Source organism: Oncorhynchus mykiss, chromosome 7 (assembly GCF_013265735.2).
Source record: "Oncorhynchus mykiss isolate Arlee chromosome 7, USDA_OmykA_1.1, whole genome shotgun sequence".
Lineage (NCBI taxonomy): Eukaryota > Metazoa > Chordata > Actinopteri > Salmoniformes > Salmonidae > Oncorhynchus > Oncorhynchus mykiss.
In genome coordinates, this window is record NC_048571.1 from 59,098,552 (window position 1) to 59,115,166 (window position 16,615).

At 42.1% G+C, this 16,615-nt stretch overlaps 1 pseudogene; it reads right to left on the reverse strand.

Annotated features, from left to right (window-relative positions):
* Window positions 1–723: 723 nt before the first annotated feature.
* LOC110527129 lies at window positions 724–6,481 on the reverse strand (annotated as a pseudogene).
* Window positions 6,482–16,615: the final 10,134 nt, after the last annotated feature.

A 16,615-nucleotide genomic window follows, 5' to 3' on the forward strand; every position in this document is an offset into this window, starting at 1 on the left:
CCAATAACAGCTAGTTTTCAGTTTTCCTCTCCCCACAAAGACAGTCTTAGATACATTCTTGCTTGCGAAATTGCTCTTTGCTAAGGTATTTTTGTTTCCGCTTGACCATTTTAATTGAAAAACAATCACAGTAAGGTACTTAATTGTTCCTCACAAATTATTTGATATCAAGATAAAAACAGCTGCATTGGACCTTTTAAAATCATATTTTAAGAAATAATAGAAATAGGCGGGTTTAGCCATAATTATGACTTTGTGGCTGTGGTAACTAGTGACGCCACTACGTTGGGACTGTTTTATGGTAGTTTTAAAATTGTATTCTTTTTGGTCTGTGGATTTGAACAAAATGGAAAATATACAATGTTTCATGTTTCAGTAAAACCGTCATTGAGCAAAATCTGAAAGACAAACAGTGTAATATGACGGCACTAACATGTTCTCCATTCAAAACATCTGTTGCAGATTTCATGTCATCACAAATGATAATCTGAGGGTGAAAAGAGAAGCCTATTTAGTCAAATTCAACATTGATATAGCAATCTGGCTACTGAACGTACACTGAATCCAGGTAAGACTCAAATTTTCAAAGAGTGTTTGTTAAAACACTAACTTGGCTGCTCTTCACCAATGTACTGTTGGCACACATTTGTAGTACATTCTTGTCTTTCGTTCACTTTTACCTTAGATCATCCAATTAACAGTTCATGCAGAATTTGTTTTCAGTAACTCTAAATCCCCATCATAAAGAACCCAAGCAGACTGGTGTAAGCCCCATCTTCACCTGGTTAGGCTTCAGTGGTCCCCAACTGTGAAGCCTGTTGACTCTGAAGCTTTTGGATCTTAATATTCATCACCTCAATTACAGCTAGAAGACAGAACAAAAAACACAGATGGGAAGGGATGAGCAAAATAAAATACAAGTTATATTGCATTTAAGTGAAATACTTGTATTACAAATATGACAAACGTTTGTATTTGTGTGTGTTACCTTGTTTCATTCCATGTTTCTCCTGCAGAGCCGGTTGAACCTTCTCTATCTGCTTGGTGAGGAACTCTATTTTGCGCTTGAAAAACTCTTTTGTGCCATCAACATTCTGCAGAGATATTTCAAATGAGGCTTACAAACTCATATTATACAGACAGATTTCCAAATAATTGTACTACAAGCAAATAAATGTATATGGAACAGCAGAGTTTAACAAAATATAGTCAAATGACTCCTGGGTTCTCTGAACAAAACAAAAAGTTTAAAAAACAAGTGAAACTTGTAGGAACGATCTTTCAGAATGGGTCTTGTTTTCCTTTTTCCATTGCTACAGTGTGCCTTCATGAACACAACCCTGATAAATGCAAAGGATTGGGTCATGTCAGCGTACACAAAATTAGAAGATATTATTGCTCCAGCTGGGCAAGGTTAAAATAAATAAAAATCTATTTGGTACTGGAAAACAGATTACTTACCCAAAGTGAACTTATGCGTCAACTGTACAATGAAGGGTATTAGCAATTTGTTATCAATTACTTTTCTGCCCACCTTTTCAACGTAGTATCCTGTCCCCACATCCACTAAGACATTCTCCACGTCATTAAGTGTTCCAGGGACGTACATCTAATAGCAAGTGATGTTAAAAGGACAACAGAAAACTTCCAACTACACTATTAAGAAATGCATACTGAAGATATTGTAGCGAACTCGGGTCCAGTGACTGTCAAGCCAACACCTTAACCGTTACGCCAAGAGGTCCGAACCGCTTGAAGAGGTATTATAGTTGGGTTAAGGTCGCTACACTACTCCCCTTTCTTACGAGAGATTATGTCTCCACTATTCTCTATACTAAGTCCTTCACTTATACACACTTCTCCGATTGCCTCACAGGCACCATCCCACTTCTGATACCAATGTAGCGAATTCGGGGGTAGCCCCGACCGGGATACCTCAACTGTTACACCAAAAGGTCTGAACCTTTTGACGAGGTCGTTCGGTATTGGGTTACGGTTGCTACAATATAAAATGGCAGAGAAGGTGCTGTGGACTCATTTTCATGTTTTAAATACTGTATTTAACAATGCACCTTCAATCAATCTCAAATTAGAGTAATCAAGTGTGTTGAATGTGAGAAAAATGAGTTTGCTTGTATGTTTGAAGACTAAGAGGCTTTCAGTAGGCAAGTACAAAAAAAAAAACATATATAGGCATCTCCGATCATTAACATAAGGATACAGAGCTTGTGAGCTGCACCAGCAATTATTTTCCTAAAAGAAAAAGGTCAAATGTAAATTATCAATTGAAGTGTCATACTTACAAACACCAATGTGGGGTGAGATCTTGATAAAATATAATTTCAATCAATTTATTTCAGTATCTGTAAAAGCTTCCATACAAAACAAAAACGGAACAAAACATAGGATGCATTAACAGTGTAGTTTGAGCAGCTCACCTGCATTGTTTTTTGTTGAGGACACTCAAACTGTCCTTAGCTTCTATATATTTCATCTGGACAACTTTGAGCTGACCTATAGAGGAGGTCAAAAACTCTGCCTCCTGCAAATTTTTTTAAGAAAGAATCAGGTGATGTAACTTAAACTGATACCAGACACATTAGCTGCAGTATTTTCATTCATGAGGTAAAGAACTAAGTTTACCTGGCCCAAATATATTGCATTGATTGCTTATATCAATATTGACCTGAAATAAAGGAGCACCATTATTATAGTCTACTGACATTTACTTTATGTTCGTAATTATATTTTGTTATTGTTGATGCAGTGTCGAGAAGTAACCTACAAATAACAAGCATTTTGTTGGACGATGTACAGTATAACATGCATATTCCGTACATACGACTAATAAAACTTGAAAATGGAGAAGCTAGCTACATGAGATCATGTAAGAAATACACTGAGCATGATTGGACACTAGACAGCATTCAAAAACATCTTAGCATTTAGCTACGAAATTGTAGCTTTACTTGACTAATCGCGCTCGGCGGGCCAGGCGCCCGCAGGCTTCGGTCATCAGTTGAAAAGTGTTTCCTCCAACACATTGGTGCAGCTGGCTTCCGGATAAGCGGGCAGGTGTTAAGAAGCACGGTTTGGCGGGTCATGTTTTGGAGGACACATGACTCGACCTTCGCCTCTCCCATTGGGTAGTTGCAGCGATGAGACAATTAATTACTTAAAAATCATACAATGTGATTTTCTGGATTTTTGTTTTAGATTCCGTCTCTCACAGTTGAAGTGCACCTATGATACAAATTACAGACATCTACATGCTTTGTAAGTAGGAAAACCTGCAAAATGAGCAGTGTATCAAATACTTGTTCTCCCCACTGTGTATAATATACACTGCTCAAAAAAATACAGGGAACACTTAAACAACACAATGTTACTCTAAGTCAATCACACTTCTGTGAAATGTCCACTTAGGAAGCAACACTGATTGACAATACATTTCACATGCTGTTGTGCAAATGGAATAGACAACAGGTGGAAATTATAGGCAATTAGCAAGACACCCCCAATAAAGGAGTGGTTCTGCAGGTGGTGACTACAGACCACTTCTCAGTTCCTATCCTTCCTGGCTGATGTTTTGGTCACTTTTGAATGCTGGCGGTGCTTTCACTCAAGTGGTAGCATGAGACGGAGTCTACAACCCACACAAGTGGCTCAGGTAGTGCAGCTCATCCAGGATGGCACATCAATGTGAGCTGTGGCAAGAAGATTTGCTGTGTCTGTCAGCGTAGTGTCCAGAGCATGGAGGCGCTACCAGGAGACAGGCCAGTACATCAGGAGACGTGGAGGTGGCACCCCCATAGAGAGTGCCAGAGAATAGAAGCCTGTGGCACCCCCATAGAGACTGCCAGAGGTCCAGACAACAGGCCCTCCGATTTGACACACTGAATTCTGTCAGAGAAGTAGTTGGTGAACCAGGTGAGGCAGTCATTGGAGAAACCAAGGCTGTTTAGTCTGCCGATAAGAATGTGGTGATTGACAGAGTCGAAAGCCTTGGCCAGGTCGATGAAAACGGCTGCACAGTACTGTCTTTTATCAATGATAACGTTTAGGACCTTGAGAGTGGCTGAGGTGCACCCATGACCAGCTCTGAAACCAAATTGCATAGCGGAGAAGGTACGGTGGGATTCGAAATGGTCGGTAATCTGTTTGTTAACTTGGCTTTCGAAAGACTTTAGAAAGGCAGGGTAGGATAGATATCGGTCTGTAGCAGTTTGGGTCTAGGGTGTCTCCCCCTTTGAACAGGGGGATGACCGCGGCAGCTTTCCAATCTTTGGGAATCTCAGACGATACGAAAGTGAGGTTGAACAGGCTAGTGATAGGGGTTGCAACAATTTCGGCAGATCATTTTAGAAAGAGAGGATCCAAATTGTCTCGCCCGGCTGATTTGTAGGGGTCCAGATTTTGCTGCTCTTTCAGAATATCAGCTATCTGGATTTGGGTGAACGAGAAATGGTGGGGGCTTGGGCGGGTTGCTGTGGAGGGTGCTGGGCAGTTGACCGGGGTAAGGGTAGCCAGGTGGAAAGCATGGCCAGTCGTAGAGAAATGCTTCTTGAAATTCTCAGTTATAGTGGATTTATCGGTGGTGACAGTGTTTACTAGCCTCAGTGCAGTGGGCAGCTGGGAGGAGGTGCTCTTATTCTCCATGGACTTTAGTGTCCCAGAATTTGAGTTTGTACTACAGGATGCAAATTTCTGTTTGAAAAAGCTAGCTTTAGCTTTCCTAACGGTCTGTGTATATTGGTTCCTAACTTCCTAAAAAGTTGCATATCACGGGGGCTATTCGATGCTAATGCAGAACGCCACAGGATGTTTTTGTGCTGGTCAAGGGCAGACAAGTCTGGAGTGAACCAAGGGCTATATCTATTCCTGTTTTTTTAATGGAGCATGCTTATTTAAGATGGTGAGGAAGGCACTTTTAAATAATAACCAGGCATCCTCTACTGACGGGATGAGGTCAATGTCATTCCAGGATACCCTGGCCAGGTTGATTAGAAAGGCCGGTTCACTGAAGTGTTTTAGGGAGCGTTTGACACTGATGAGGGGTGGTCGTTTTACCGCAGACCATTACGGATGCAGGCAATGAGGCAGTGATCGCTGAGATCTTGGTTGAAAACAGCAGAGGTGTATTTGTAGGGCGAGTTAGTTAGGATGATATCTATGAGGGTGCCCGTGTTTATGGATTTGGGGTTGTACCTGGTAAATTCATTGATCATTTGTGTGAGATTGAGGGCATCAATCTTAGATTGAGATGGTTTGGGATGAGTTGGACCACAGAGTGGATGAAAAGCAGCCAAACAAGTGCTCAGCATATGTGAGTACTCCTTCAAGACTTTTGGTTGAGAGAATGTCAAGCGTGTGCAAATATGTCATCAAGGCAAAGGGTGGCTATTTGAAGAATCTGAAATATTAAATATATTTTGATTTGGTTAACACTTTTGGTTACCATATGATTCCATGTGTTATTTCAGAGTGTTGATGTCTTCACTATTATTCTACAATGTAGAAAATAGTCTAAATAAAGAAAAACACTTGATTGAGTAGGTGTTCTAAAACTTGACAGGTAGTGTATATCTACATTTTGAACAGGATTATCTATTTTGGATGTAATGTTAATGGAATTCATGGGGAGAGAAAGACTATGACAGAGTGCTCCCGTGCGCACTGATTTAAAGCAACAATATTCGCCCTGCGTGGCATCGAATGATCCACAATATCATGCTTAAGTGTCAAAGTCGATATCCACGTTTATAAACACAGGGTCATTAGTTATTTATGGGCGTTCAATTTATTTTACAGTACAAGCGGAGGGTCACGTGAACTAGCAATTTAGAGGTTAGTTGGTTTGTTAACTACAGTGGTTGACTACTGCCACCAAGTTGTTGTTTTATCAGATATAGCCTGTTCCAGTTTGCAGAATGCATACAGGTATTTGAATATAAGCTAGCGCGTGAAAAAGGGAATCCGAACAGAGTGCTTCTACACCTGCATTGCTTGCTGTTTGGGGGTTTAGGCTGGGTTTCTGTACAGCACTTTGAGATATCAGCTGATGTACGAAGGGCTATATAAATACATTTGATTTGATTTTGATTTGAGTAAACATTTAAAATGTAGGTGTACTGTAGACGCATGACCTGTTCGGAACTCCATTATCAGAATAAAAGCTGCATGAACTGCCAAGTGTAGACACTGCCTCGTAACCATAATTACATTCCAAACCCAAAACAGCTCGGTGTAAACAAGCGCAGTGGTAGGATCTGAATCTTCTGCCAACCGGTAATGTAATTAGCTAACGTTAGTTACTCAGATGGCATGACTAGCTAATCAGCTGGGCTGGCACAAGCAAACAGTAGAAAATAATGGCCCCAGAATGACTTCAACCGAGATTCAAGATCCCTCTGTTACCTGCTCAAATTGAGTCTTTAGTCCCTCCAATTGAGGAAGAGAAAGCTGTCAGATTTACCGCCATGTTGAAAATGTGACTTTTTTGTTGTTGTTTTTTGTTGTTGTAATTTTTATTAATAACAAATCAATACATAAAGCACATGAGGGAACACAATCATACATAGATTACAAACAATAGACAATCGAGCTAGGGGGTACAATATCACATTACAATTACACAAGGACCTTAAGGGACATGCATATACTTACAATTCTAACAGCTTTTTTGTTAGTAGAGCATTTAACCATCTTAAAATACAGTTCAATTTCTTTTTGTAGGGTACGAAAATGTGGTTTTCTGTTTGTAAATTTACATTTGTGTATATGAAATTTGGCCAAAAGAATAATGAAATTAATTACATAAAAATGATTCCGCTTATTTCTATTGTATGTAAAGAATCCAAACAGTACATCTCTCCACAATAGTGTAAAATCTTCATACTTGCCACAGTTTTCTTACATGCATACAATGCCAAAAAATATGCAAAACTGTTTCTGGGTGGTCATTACAAAAGGAGCAATTTGAGTTGATGTTTTCTTTAAACTTCTTCATATAGTGGTTGGCAGGATAATATTTATGAATACTTTTAAAGGAAACTTCCTTAATTTTGTTAACAAGTAGGTATGTGTGTGGCAACATCCAAACTTTTTTCCAACAGATATTATCAATAAATCCATTCCAATAAGGCATGACATAAGGTATATATAGATACAACATCCTGCTGAAACAAGGATCGTATCGCTCTGTTGTTGAATGGACCAAAAGAGAAACAAATCTTTCCTACTGATGAGTCAACAGGGTCAACAGAAGGTAGGCTCTGAGGGTCAGGTCTTGACATGTTTCTGAATAACATAGCAACACCTGAGGGAATGGCATCTAAAACAATTGCAAAATCTTTAGGTGTTACAGGGACCTTGTAAAGTGATAAGAATTCCTTATAACTGAGTAAAATACCCTCTGCATTTACCAGTTGGCTCACCAATAGGATATTATTTCGGAACCAATATTCTAAAAACAGAGAGGTATTTTTATACAATATATCCCGATTATTCCATATATAATATCTGTGTGAAGAAAAATTGTGTTTATAAATTAAGGACCATGACAAGAGAACCTGCCGATGAAAAGCAGAAAGTTTCACTGGAACTTTGTCAATATTATAATTGCAAAACAACATGAAGTTAAGGCCACCAAAAATAGAGAAGACATGATGAGGAATAAAATTCCAGATAGAAGTGGGTCTTCTTAGGAATTGTTTTATCCACTTGATCTTAAAAGTATTATTTAAAGTAGTAAAGTCCAGAAAATCCAGTCCACCATTCTCATAAGTGTTCATTACAACAGTTTTCCTAATGTAATGGGTACGGTTTCTCCAAAGAAAGTTGAAAAGCATCTGGTCTATCTCCTTGCTTATTTTACGGTCAAGATATAAAGATAGAGCACCATATGTTAGTCTAGAGATACCTTCAGCCAAATGTGAGACAAATCAGATTGACCCTTCTGACTAACGTATTTCCAGTTTGAGAAAACGCCCTTTTCATTGCGAAGGTGCAGAAGTAGTGATATACTGACCCCTACTGAGGGATATTCCTTTCTACACCAAAGTGCAAGGAATGTTTGGCAAATATACTGCATTTTTATTGTCAAGCATTTATTTATACATTTATGTACACATTTCACTAGCATTCAAAAAGGAAAATCAAAGGATACAACATTGTTTATATTTAAGAAGGCAGCCTTAGCAGATAATACACACAAGCAAGTCTAAAATCACATCCTCCAATTCATGTTTTGGGGATCAGTGGCTTCGGATCAGTGGTGTTACTAAATTCATTCAAGTTTGTGTGTTTGGGGATGTCCTTTCACAGGTAGATGGGGAGTCCGTAGACCACGGGTGCTTGAGGCCTGGCGGGACAGGGCCATGTTTTTATTTAACTAGGCAAATCAGTGAAGAACAAATTCTTATTTACAATGATGGCCTAGGAACAGTGGGTTAACTGCCTTGTTCGGGGCAGAACAACAGATTTGTACCTTGTCAGGTCAGGGATTCGATCTAGCAATCTTTCGGTTACTGGTCCAACGCTCTAACCACTAGGCTACTTGCCGCCAAATGTGGTCCAGGAGTGGAGCCCTGGGACCTGCAGACAGCAAGGACTCCAGCAGAGCCTTGTTGAATCTGTAAATGTCTCAGTCCATCACATCCCACAGGCTCCCCAGAACCAATGGGCTACATGTCAAAATCACACACACAGGCAAAATCACACACAGACAAGTTAATCTATGATTTTTTGGGGGTCAGTGTATGGCAGTAAAACAGAATACAGGAATTGCCCTCCTTTGCAATGATTTCTGAAAAAATGAAGAATGCCTGTTTTTCCTCTTGATCTTTTTAGGTCTGTGTGTGCCAGTCTTCCCAGCCAGCCATGAGGTAGTTGAGGATGATACTGCCAGCCAAAGAGCATAGAGGCATCTCTCATCACCTTCAGGATCCTCTGCCAGTCCAGGAACCATAAAAGGCCTCTGGCAGAAGTAAATTCATCCAAAACACAAATATAATTTGATATACAGTATGTTAAATGACCACAGTTTCACAAATTTGAATACATAATCGTCAAGCACATTAAAAATAGTATAAGACAGAACCTGGAAGTTTAAAAAAAGAAAGAAAAAAGGGAACCTAGTCAGTTGTCCAACTGAATGTATTCAACTGAAATGTGTCTTCCGCATTTAACCAAACACCTCTGAATCAGAGAGGTGCGGGGGGGCTGCCTTAATCACTACATATTCTGCTCTTCTATCGTGTGTGCAATGATGTCACAGGGGGAAAAAACAGTGTTTGTTGTTTGCAGTAACTTCTTTGTTGTTGTTTTATAGCAGTTTCACCGTTAAGGATTCCAGCTTTAAGTAAGAACGGTTGAATTCTGACACCAATTCAAAGCATCTAACATCTAGCATTATACAAGTCATGAGAGAAAGTCAAGCTTCATGTTAAACAACATTTGACAGTGTGTGTGTGTGTGTGTAGTAAGGCAAACTATTGACATCTCTGCTGTCATACACTTCTCCCTAACATGTAGAGGTCTTTGGCAGTCACAGCCTCCTGCAGTAGATCTGGGTCAGGAGCCACCCCACACACACAGAGAGAGAGAGAGGGATGCTGAGGAGGAGAGGGATTCGTCAAATTCTAAAGGACACAGAGATAAGGCAGACAAATAAAGCCCCCTGAAACAGTGCTGTTGGTATTGTACTCACCTGGTGAACCACAAGTTGTCATCAAGGTTGAGCACGTAGAACACCTGCTTGGGGTCCACACCTCCATTCAGGAGATTCCCGGTCAGACTGAGGGCCAGAAGAGAGAAAGAGAGAGACGTGCATGTGTAACGGATGTGAAACTGCTAGCTAGTTAGCGGTGTTCGCGCTAAATAGCATTTCAATCGGTGACGTCCCTTGCTCTGAGACCTTGAAGTAGTGGTTCCCCTTGCAGAGGCTTTTGTGGAGTGATGGCTAACGATGCTTTGTGGGTGACTGTTGTTGATGTGTGCAGTGGGTCCATGGTTCGTGCCCGGGTATGGGCGAGGGGATGGTCTAAAGTTATACTGTTACACATGCATAAGTAGTCAACAACTCATCTTTATGAAATAAAATAGCGTTTTCTGTATTAACGTTTTAATTTGCGTGTGTGTGTGTGTGTGTGGTTTGACCTCTCTTAGAGCACAGTGGCCAAGCAGTGAGTGTAGAGAGGGCATGTGGGTGACCGAGCGAGGCCTGAGGCAGGAGATGCTCTCCCATGGCAGCTTCTGGAGGTACTGCAAGATAGGACAAGACAAACATTTCACTGGGCGTTATCACAGCAGTCACACTCATAGGCAATGTGTTCATGTCACGGTAGACTTTCCTCAACTCTCCTCTACACAAAGAAAGTGCATTGTTCCGCTTTGTACGTTGATCTTGCACATTAGAGTCAATTTGAGTGTAGGGTGCAAGTGTGAGAGACTCCCATCCTGTCCAAGATGAGCACCACGTGTCCTTGTGGAGTTGGGCCTCTCTGCCAGTACAGCCGCAGTTGTCTGCAGAAGGTCCAAACACTCCCTGGGCTAACCACTGCAGCTGGGACTGGGAGTGCAGGGGAGAGGCAGACAGCACAGCCTGGAACACACAGGATTGAAATAACAGTTATTTAAGTTTTTCCTAGCCAATGTGCCTCTGGTTTTGCTTGTCTTGTCTTGGTTACTGTGAATGCACTTTGTAACAACCGCAGATGTAAAAAGGGTTTTTAGAGATAAATGTGATATCTATGATATACAGTACACTATAAGGCATGTAGAAGCACCTTGAGCATTTCCTCTGAGGCCAGTGCCCCCCAGGCAGTGAGGGTCTTCTGAAGGCGTTTGACCTGGAGAGACAGCTCAGGGTCACAGGTCAGGGGTAGGAGGTGCCCCCGCCAGCAGCCCAGCAACCCCGCCATCTCCTCCAGCAGCCTCTGAGGAGAGTGAGAGAGTCTAAAAGGATATTTAGGGACATACCAAAATGATCTCATCATCACCATAAACCACAAAGAGATATGTAGTAATCAATGCCACACCTTTTTGCGTCTACTGTACATTATTTCTCTTACCCACCCACCCATCAATCTTACCGAGAGTATAAGCATTTCTTCAACATACGTTTTTGAACAGAACCCCTCTCATTTTACTTTATCAGCAACAGAACCCCTCTCATTTTACTTTAACCCTTTTCAACCAACCCCAGATGTACTTCCCTTCACACCAGTCTGAGTGAGTCTTACCCCCATCTGTGTGTTCAGGGCCCTCCTCCTGTCCCACCACTTGGCCTTCTCTGACACACAGCTCACAGCCTTCTGCTCCTTCTGAATACTAGCCATCTCCTGCACCAGCCAGCTGATAGGGTGCTGCTGATACAAAGGAAAGACAGAGGTCACTCACAAGTAGCATCCAAGGTTGAGAAAACTATTAAAGGTTTAGAGAGAGAGACAGAGAAGAGAGATAATTAATCTCAAAGTCTAAGCCTTTGGGGGTGGGCTCTACTAAGCTAACATATGGGATTGTTTTAAGATGATCATACCATGGATGATTTAGCTATTTGATTTAGAATTCTAGAACCCCTGTAGGTACATAAACAAATATTTGATAAAATATTGAATTTGGCCTTTAATACTATAGCCCAAAGAAACGCATTGAATAACACATTCATAAATGGAAAAACAGTCCCCATAAGGAATAAGGTTTTGAAATGTCTGTCCTATATCTAGGCGATTATAAGAAAGCTCTGAAAATATTTATGTTTTTTGCACACATTGAACCTCTTTTTTTGTTGGCACAAAAACGACTTCCACATGTCCATAAATTTTTTAAACCGGTACCTTCAGACAAGCCCTGTAATAGTTGTGGGGGTTGTAGAACAAGACGGAGAACACCATCATTTTTGTGAGATTCTCCCATTCCATAGTGGGGTCATATTAGTTTGTAACCCAAACGGTCCGGACGCTACAAACAGAAGTTGGGAAAATGTTTTGCAAGTAAAATGTACACTCTTCCCTCTGATTGGACCAGCAAACTGTCAATCAACACAGGTTGAGTGCGTTAGCGTGGTGAGAAGGTGCTCGTTTGAGTGGTAAGGCAAAAGCAACTGACTAGACAAAAGCTGAGGGGTGAAGTCGGGGGTGGTATATTTGTGACAGCCAAAACTCAGACACTGATGTGGTTTTCCAACAGCAATGCTCAGTGCAACATGGCAGTGTTGCCATTGTTTATAAAAGTTGTTCTTTATAATGTTGACATAAACATGTCTCCAACTCCCATATCACACACTCACAAACTGCAAATATACGTGTATACATTGTACAATCAATTGGTGGGAGAGAAAGCCTCAAATATCACATTAATTCGTACATTGCAACTGTATACATGAATTGCGTCTAAGTTGGTTCCTGTTTCAAACAAAAACACCCTAATTGACAATAGAGACTCCCACAAGCAGGCGATGGCTGCAGGATGAAGTTGGTGAAGAGCAACTGCAGAAACTTGGAGTTGACTGTAGCCAAAACTTCATGACCTTTGATCACAATATTTTTTGTAAAGTTAATGTAGGCTCAAGTCAAGTGGGTTTATGCAGATTTTTTCACAATTATTTTTTATTTTTTCGACTTCAGACTCTGACCTGGCGACTTGAGACTTGCTTGTGACTCAAATAATAGTGACTTGGTCCCACCTCTGGCGTGTACCTCTGGGGAGCATCCCCTACCTCTCGTTGGGCCATAGGGATGTCGAAGGAATTATGGGAGCTGAGTGTCACGTTCTGACCTTAGTTCCTTTTTTATGTCTTTGTGTTAGGTTGGTCAGGGCGTGAGTTGGGGTGGGTAGTCTAGTCAATGTTCTTTTTTCTAGGTTGTTATATTTCTATGTGTTTGGCCTAGTATGGTTCTCAATCAGAGGCAGGTGTCGTTGGTTGTCTCTGATTGAGAATCATACTTAGGTAGCCTGTTTTCCCCATGTTGGTTGTGGGTGTTTCATTTCTGTTTAGTGTCTGTTCACCTGGCAGAACTGTTTCGTTTTCTCTTCGTTGTTATTTTGTGTAGTGTTCAGTTTGTTCAATTAAAACATGACGAACACTTGCCACGCTGCATTTTGGTCCTCCGATCCTTCGTCCCCCTCAGAAGAGGAGGACGAAAATCTTTACACTGAGCCTCTTTCCAGCCGGAACAGCAGGATAGTGTCCCCCACATAGCCACAGGAAGTAGGGGTGCTGAGGGCGCTGCAGCATCCCCTGATAAATCAGAATAGAATATATATTTTTTTTCTCTCACAAAAGTAGTACACTAGGACTTTATTACTCCTGTACGAGGGGCAGTGGTGTAAAGTACAAGTAAAAATACTTTAAAGTACTACTTAAGTAGTTTTTTGGAGGATCTGTCCTTTACTATTTATATTTGGACTACTTTTACTTTTACTCCTAAAGAAAATAATGTACTTTCTACTCCATACATTTTCCCTGACACCCAAAAGTACTCACTACGTTTGGAATGCTTAGCAGGACCTGAAAATTGTCTACTTCACACACTTAAAAGAGAAAATTCCTGGTCATCCCTACTGAATCTGATCTGGTGGACTTACAAAACACAAATGCTTTGTTTGTAAATTATGTCTGAGTGTCGCAGTGTGCCCATGGCTATCCATAAATAAAATAAAAACAAGAAAATCCTGCCGACTGGTTTGCTTAATATAAGGAATTTGAAATTATTTATACTTTTACTTTTGATACTTAAGTATATTTAAAAACAAATACTTTAAAACTTTTACTCAAGTAGGATTTTACTAGGTGACTTTTACTATCAAGGTATATTTATTTTTACTCAAGTATGAAAATTGGGTACTTTTTCCACCAGTGATGAGTGGACAAAAAAATGACCATCAGCAGCGCGGGGAGAAATTCTCTCAGCATCCACTCAGCACCCACTTACATGAGGCGATTGGCCAGGTATCGTGTCATGTGTGGGCGGGTGGTTATGCCCTGGGATTAGGCATGGAGGTTTGCCATGGGGACGGGATCCCTATGCCCCAGTGACAGGGCCAGTAGACCACAGAGGCGGGGGTAGAGGTTGGGTGGGGGGAAATACTGCAGAGCCAACCAGGCGGAGTGAAGCAGAGACTGACTGCACTGCCTCCACAGAGAGACCATCTATATGGAGAGAACAGAGAAAGGGGGAGGAGGGGAAAAGTGTTCGGTTTAAACTGAGGACTGCTATTCACCCTAAAACCATGTTCATTAGCGTTGTAGCAGGGTGCTGCCGTCAGCCTTACCTGGTCCAGTGTTAGAGCGAGAGAGGTGGGCTTGGGCTTGCAGGACCCTCCCTGTGTGCCCCCCACTCCTCAGCTTAGACAGACAGTTTTGCTCTCTATCACCACACAGGTCCCTCCTCAGGACCTCAAAGTACAGTGCCTTGCGAAAGTATTCGGCCCCCTTGAACTTTGCGACCTTTTGCCACATTTCAGGCTTCAAACATAAAGATATAAAACTGTATTTTTCTGTGAAGAATCAACAACAAGTGGGACACAATCATGAAGTGGAACGACATTTATTGGATATTTCAAACTTTTTTAACAAATCAAAAACTGAAAAATTGGGCGTGCAAAATTATTCAGCCCCTTACTTTCAGTGCAGCAAACTCTCTCCAGAAGTTCAGTGAGGATCTCTGAATGATCCAATGTTGACCTAAATGACTAATGATGATAAATACAATCCACCTGTGTGTAATCAAGTCTCCGTATAAATGCACCTGCACTGTGATAGTCTCAGAGGTCCGTTAAAAGCGCAGAGAGCATCATGAAGAACAAGGAACACACCAGGCAGGTCCGAGATACTGTTGTGAAGAAGTTTAAAGCCGGATTTGGATACAAAAAGATTTCCCAAGCTTTAAACATCCCAAGGAGCAATGTGCAAGCGATAATATTGAAATGGAAGGAGTATCAGACCACTGCAAATCTACCTAGACCTGGCCGTCCCTCTAAACTTTCAGCTCATACAAGGAGAAGACTGATCAGAGATGCAGCCAAGAGGCCCATGATCACTCTGGATCAACTGCAGAGATCTTACAGCTGAGGTGGGAGACTATGTCCATAGGACAACAATCAGTCGTATATTGCACAAATCTGGCCTTTATGGAAGAGTGGCAAGAAGAAAGCCATTTCTTAAAGATATCCATAAAAAAGTGTCATTTAAAGTTTCCCACAAGCCACCTGGGAGTCACACCAAACATGTGGAAGAAGGTGCTCTGGTCAGATGAAACCAAAATTGAACTTTTTGGCAACAATGCAAAACGTTATGTTTGGCGTAAAAGCAACACAGCTCATCACCCTGAACACACCATCCCTACTGTCAAACATGGTGGTGGCAGCATCATGGTTTGGGCCTGCTTTTCTTCAGCAGGGACAGGGAAGATGGTTAAAATTGATGGGAAGATGGATGGAGCCAAATACAGGACCATTCTGGAAGAAAACCTGATGGGGTCTGCAAAAGACCTGAGACTGGGACGGAGATTTGTCTTCCAACAAGACAATGATCCAAAACATAAAGCAAAATCTATAATGGAATGGTTCAAAAATAAACAAATCCAGGTGTTAGAATGGCCAAGTCAAAGTCCAGACCTGAATCCAATCGAGAATCTGTGGAAAGAACTGAAAACTGCTGTTCACAAATGCTCTCCATCCAACCTCACTGAGCTCGAGCTGTTTTGCAAGGAGGAATGGGAAAAAATGTCCGTCTCTCGATGTGCAAAACCGATAGAGACATACCCCAAGCGACTTACAGCTGTAATCGCAGCAAAAGGTGGCGCTACAAAGTATTAACTTAAGGGGGCTGAATAATTTAGCCCCCAGAAACCTGGCCCTCAGGGACCCCAGATCCAGAGAGGACTTGGAGGCCACGAACGCCAAACCAGCTTCCAGGACTTTCCAGGTACCTGCAGCCTTCCCTAGCCTTAGCTCCAAACCTGACAGGACCATGCGCAGGAGCACCAGTGCCATCAGGTCCTGGAGCTACAGGGTTTGGGCGAGAGGGTCTTGAGGTGGACGAGCTAGGCAGTTTGGTGGCCATCTTGGCAATAATGCTCTTGCAGCGGGCCAGGGCGGCCATTTGGAACTGACTGCTGGCTCAGTCGTCAGTGGGGCTTAGCTGGAGCCTGTGTGGTGGCCCAGCGAGCAGTCAGGCTGGGCTCGGAGCAGCAGGGACAGTGGCAGTCTTCCCCATGGCCCAGGGAGGAGAGAGCCAATGCTGGGGCCGGGCTTTGAGGGGTGGGGAGCTGGAACGGTCCCTCTCGATGGGCTCCTTGGGGAACCAGCGGGTGCTCAGGAAGGCCTGACAGTCTTCCTCACCATTGGGGAGGGGAGACATTGGCTTCGGTGTCGGACGGCCTTTCCTTGGTTTGAACTTCACCTCCACCTTCTGCTACCCATTAGTCGTCCATAGGAGAACCAGAACAGGATTGGTAATGTTACAGAGAATGGCAGAAACTACCTGGAGATGGAGTCTCTGGCTCCTCCTCCAGCAGTCTCAGGGCTTTGTGGGTATTTGTATTTATTATGGATCCCCATTAGCTTAGCTACTCTTCCTGGGGTCCAACAAAATTAAGGCAGTTTATACAAT